Below are 5927 nucleotides of genomic sequence, written 5' to 3'. Positions count from 1 at the left end.
ACCTGTTTGTGATGAAGAGCACAACAGCAACAACGAGGGCACAAAAGGAAATGCTGCAGCCGATAAATGTGATGTAAGTCAGATTTTCTTGATCTTCTTGTGAGACTTGAGTGGTTTCCTTATTGGATATCTGACAGGAAATTAACATATATTTATGTTTAAATAAATTTGATATCCATAATAAACTTATTGCTCTAAAATAATATATCATACCATTAGCACAGCAAAAAATTCGGGATCTTTACCTGGAGGAGTTGACACAACTTTGCCCAGGCTCCCACAGGGTCAAACAGCCATCAGTGTCTAACGCTGGTCAAATGGACATTTAAATGAGTCGGTCAGTAAACATAGAACAATGTACAGAAGGTTATGAAGGTAAAGTTGTACAATGTATATGTGATATATGTTTCTAAATTAGGGCACTAACTTTGAGTTGAGTCATTCAGAAACACACACTGGGGACTGTGGGTTTTCTGAAAAGACAATGTTGATATTTCAATAACAAAAATACATAATTTAATACATGACGTGTATTTATTATACCATTGAGTCTGAGGTGACATTCATGCTGATGTTGACTCTTTCTTGTAGCCCGGATACGTGGTGGTCCTTCACACTCAAGCCCACCAGTCTATTATTGCTCAGGTAGACTTCACTCGAGTTCAACAACACACTCTGAGAAGTAAAGAAGTCTGAGTAGTTACGAAGTTCAAGATAAAATATACATAAACATGACTTACTGCAGCTTTCTGAGGTAAAGAAACCACAATGAAAGCCAATTGGTGGAATCCATTAACAGGCAGTTCCTTTGGTAATTGAACAGTTACAATAGTATTTGGAATCCACTCTGTTGATACCTACATGAGACAGAAAAGTTGTATTTAATTACTGTGTTACTGTGTTGCATGACCCCAAAGGACTTGTTTTGCAAAATAAAGCTTACCTGGCTCTCACTGGCAAACAAACTTAAACCTGTAAAAGGTTGTAGTAGGAACAGGGGTATTCGGTAAAGATAAGCAACCATGTCGCCCACAACGTACTGCTCGGGTTCTTTTATATATGTCTTTAGCAATGCCATCTCAAAGTCTTGCAACACCCTATGTAAAATAACAACAATAGTCAAATACATTTGTCTTACTCGACAACATAATATTCTGTATTAAGATTGTGGAACTAGAATGTTCCCAAAAGTCTGCTGACATACCTTATTCTGCCATCTTCCAAATACCTGCTAGTATTCTTCATGCAGTCTAGGGTCTCTGGGACATTTTAGAGACATATTTGACCTTTTATTTGTAGCTATTATTGCATTAATACTGTACATTATCAAGACGTTGGTAAAACTTTATAATAATGGTCCATGAACAATCATGAATTCATCATTATTCATGATGATACTCTGTAATATGTATATAATCCGCACACTTTAAGTACATATGACAGGTTAGTCTACACATTTCATTGAAATATTTAATACTCGACTACAAATGTGACTTCACCATGACATCATCATGAGTTCACCATTAAATACTCATTTACCCATCATTGTAACATGTTAACTAATGAGAGATACTCCGGCCCATATCACACCTTCAAAATAAAACAAAACAGATCGGCCAAATTAAGTGTGTATTAATAATGCCTCTTGGCTTAGAAATGTATATATTTGGAAAAATGTAATTCAATTTTTCAAAATATGTTAAAGACATATATGTTTAACAGAGAAAACAACTTACGGTTATCTTGTGGACAAAGCTGGGACTTTGGTCTACCAGGGGTCTCATCTGAGCCCTGCACATTCACACTCAGGATGCAGAACAAGAACCAGATCATCCTGCTGTTTCAGACAAAAAATATAAATATGTTGAAAAACAATGGTAACAAATTAATGACATAAATAACTAAACTCACCTACCATATAAAGTTGCCAAATGTTGATTGTAATATCTAGTTTGTGAGTCGACCGAAAAGCAAGAGCAACTGAGAAAACTTTCTATTCCAAACAGACATATACGAATGAACATGCAAATGTTACAGTTGAACATGTCAGAGAGCACTCTGACTGATATATAAATGTTCTGTATTTCTTTCTAACTGATTTACATAAGAACATCATTCCTACTCCAGGCAGAAAACAAAAGCTGTATTTAGAGATGTAACTTTACCAAACAGCAGAGGGCGGTAACAGATCAGCACAGCAGCACCGATCAGGCCTGTTTTACATCTGCTTGTGAAACTGTTATGACTGTTATAATATATATTCTAATTCAACTGGCCTCGGGTTAGAATTCAGTCTGTCTGTGCTAACGAGCACAGGAAGAATGTCTCAGACACTCGGGACTATCAGCACAGGAGCTCCACAGGGCTGTGTACTTTCTCCACTGCTCTTCTCCCTGTACACAAACTGCTGCACCTCCAGCCACGACTCCGTAAAGCTCATCTCGGACGGGGATGAGTCTGTCTACAGGAGGGAGGTGGACCGGCTCTTGTCCTGGTGCAGTGGTAACAACCTGGAGTTCAATGTCCAGAAGACAGTGGAGATGATCGTGGACTTCAGGACAGTCAAAGCCCTCCAGCCCCCCCTCACTATCACAGACTCCCCCATCACCACTGTGGACTCCCTCTGCTTCCTCGGCACCACCATCACCCAGGACCTCACAGAGCTCACCATCAGCTCCTCATCAAGAAGGCCCAGCAGAGGATGTACTTCCTGCTGCAGCTGAGGAAACAAAAGCTGACAGTGGAGATGATGGTGCAGTTCTACATGGCCATCATTGAGTCCATCCTCACCTCCTCCATCACCGTGTGGTACGCTGGAGCCACAGCCAGGGACAAACAGAGACTACAGCGCATTCTGCACTCTGCTGTGCTCTTTCTGCACTACATATGTAAACTCAACTGTAAATTTGTGTACATATTAAACCTTTTTATTTTTACTTTTATTTGTATTCTTATTTTCTATCTTATAGCTTATTGTTATTTTGATCCCATAGCAAATTTAAATTGTTTCTCTTTTTGACATATTCATTGTTCGATGTTGCACCGAATCACCAAGACAAGTTCCTATGTTTATGAAATATGTTCATTGACAATGGCAATAAACCCTTTCTGATTCTGATTTTTGTGTTTCACCCCTATCATTTGTTAATTGGTTTTCCCAGGGGAGGGGCAAGGGGGTTTAAATGGGAGTTCTGCTTATTGTTGGGGGGAGCTGTCCCTGAGTCAGGGCAGGCGACTCTCAGATGTAATTGTAGTGTTTACGGCTGAGATTTTAGCAATTGTGTGGGCCCTAAAGTGGATGGAAGAAGTGAAGCCAGAACGAGTTGTCGTCTGCTCTGGCTCAGCTGCTGTGTTAAGATAAGATAAAATAAGATAATCCTTTATTGTCCCACATGGGGAAATTTCATTGGTGCAACGCAGGTAGATACAGAGGCAGATACAGAGGAAAAGAACAGATCACATCGCTTATAGGAAGTCTGAAAAACACTTTCAGTAGAAGATCTCCTATAAACAAAAACTCCCATAGACAAATAAATAAATAAATCCATACATAAATACCATTGCATGTGATCACGACAGTAATTGCACATGAATATGTGTCTCGACAGCACATGGATTGCACATGAATTTCACAGTAATTGCACATGAATCACAACAGTAATTGCACATATGACGGAATTGCACATGGTTAGGTCAGTATTGCGAGTGTTCAGTACTAACAGTGTTTGTTACAAAGTCTGACAGCAGCAGGAAGGAAAGACCTGCGAAACCTTTCCTTCACACAGTGAGGGTGGATCAGTCTCTCACTGAAGCTGCTCTCCAGAGCGGACAGAGTGTCCTGCAGGGGGCGACACTCATGGTCCAGCATAGATGTGAATCTAGCCAGGACCCTCCTGTCCCCCACCTCCTGCACCGAGTCCAGAGCACAGCCCAGTACAGAGCTGGACTTCTTGATGACTTTGTCCAGTCTCTTCCTCTCCCTCTCTGTGATGCTGCTGCTCCAGCAGGCCACACCTACAGGAGCTGATGCCACCACAGAGTCATAGAAGGTGTCCTGGGAGTCAGGAGCATCCTGGGCAAGGCCAGATTTCGTTTTTGAGGACCTACATGTATTGCACAGGAAGGCAAGGGGAGGAAGTTATGTGGGCTTTCTGTTGGTCCCAGCCCATGTTGGAATTATGGGCAATGAAACTGCAGATCAGGTTGCTAAGGCTGCATCAAAGCAGGAAACTGTAGATATGGACATTGCCCTGAGCAGCTACGAACATTGAAGTGCGAAGTGGAGTATTAGTGGGGAATACATCCCCACTAATAACAGGAGAAAGCGACAGGAGAGAGCAAGTCCTGACAACTAGACTGCGACTGGGGCACTGGGGCTTGGCATCGGACCTCTTCTTGATTGGAAAACATCATAATGGCCAATGTGAAATCTGTGGAAAAGAAGAAACGTTCTCCCATGTTTTAATGGAGAGTAAAATGTTTGCAGTCCAGAGGAGAACACTTTTCCCCACCTTTTTAGATTTGGGGTTTAAGTCTGTGTCAATGAAGACTTTGCTTGGTCCCTCTTTGCATCAACAGGAGTACAGAGCACTGATGGAGTTTGTTTCCAATGCACAGTAGACTCTAGTAAAGGGTCATAGCGGACTATCACCAGTGAAAGGCAGCAATGCACTGTGTGGCAAGCAGTCTGCCAGAAAAACACAAGAAGAAGAAGTTGGGAGCGCCCCAAGGCCCCAGGGCCCCAGGGCCAGAGATGGCGATCCATTCTATTCAATGGCAGCTGCTTGGTAGCACATCGGTCGCCTGTTAGCCTTTAGCTCTTTGGGCACTGCGGCCCGGAAGTTACTGGTTTTAAGAAAACTGAAGGATTTTGAACCAGAAAAAAGTGAATGACCCCATAAAAGATGTAATTTTATTAGCGCCAGAGTGCGCATGGAGCGAGGAGTGAGCCAGCTGCCTCTGCGTCATCATAAAATCAAACCGGTTCAACATGGATCTATTAAAATATGAGGTTCCTTAAAGTCCAGCTCATGGTCTGGCCTAATAGTGTTGTGCCACTTCTTTACTACTGAAACATTTACAATACATCAGAACATTTGATTATTAATGCAATTTTATTTTCACACATTCATTGGAATATCATATTGTATACATTATGTTTATTTTGTATATGTATTTAACTAAATCTATCTATTGTCATGGCTCTATAAGTGATGTGTCCATCCCGGAGACACCGGTCATGCCGCAATGTCAAATAAATATGGAAAAGCGTGTCTGAAATGCTATGTATGTGGTCTGTAATTTATTTGTGATTTTAATGCATTTTTCCTGTTGTGTGAAGCACTTTGAATTGCCTTGTGTATGAAATGTGCTCTACAAATAAACTTGCCTTGCCTTGCTCTGCCAGTCAGTATTAGTGTGTTATTATTCAGTGTTTTGTGGTGTATCGCAAATTAAATATGAAACCATAAACAAATGTCTAGTTTGAAACCTTTTCACTGACAATGGAAATAGTTCTGATTCTTATTAAGTACATGGAATGTATTATCTTAAATTGATTAATTAAATTACAGTTAAATTAGTTTTTCCAGTGGCGGCTGGTGGTGCAAAATATATGGGGGGCTATTTTACATGACAGTGTTTTTTGTTTTGTTTTTTTTATGTCCAAAATTGAATATTTTACATTGACTATATCGATATATATTTTAAATACACATTTACAACTGAATTAATTAAGTAAACACACTTTATTTCCACTTTTGGTAATGATAATACAATGACTTAGAGGCGCTTACCATTTGTGAGAAAATGCATTTGACATAAAATGACCTTTTACACTTTATAAAATATCAGATTGTAAAGAACCAAACATAAATCTCAGTGATACATTCACTTATAGTGCAGAGTAAGAGGAAATAAAAACAATT

The 5927-nt window shown here is 40.1% G+C and overlaps 1 long non-coding RNA gene across 1 annotated transcript; it reads right to left on the bottom strand.

The window, feature by feature from the left end:
• Positions 1-262: 262 nt before the first annotated feature.
• Positions 263-948, bottom strand: LOC140381775 (uncharacterized). Its single transcript, XR_011931269.1, has 4 exons — positions 741-948; positions 544-675; positions 428-473; positions 263-309 (listed from the first exon to the last, which is right to left on the bottom strand). It is a non-coding gene; the product is annotated as an uncharacterized lncRNA (long non-coding RNA).
• Between the last annotated feature and the right edge of the window lie 4979 nt (positions 949-5927).

This window comes from Eucyclogobius newberryi, unplaced genomic scaffold, assembly GCF_026437365.1.
Source record: "Eucyclogobius newberryi isolate DKJ021-1_F unplaced genomic scaffold, fEucNew1.0.hap1 SCAF_5, whole genome shotgun sequence".
Lineage (NCBI taxonomy): Eukaryota > Metazoa > Chordata > Actinopteri > Gobiiformes > Gobiidae > Eucyclogobius > Eucyclogobius newberryi.
Note: the sequence above shows the minus strand (reverse complement) of the source record. Positions and strands in the feature narration are given on the sequence as shown.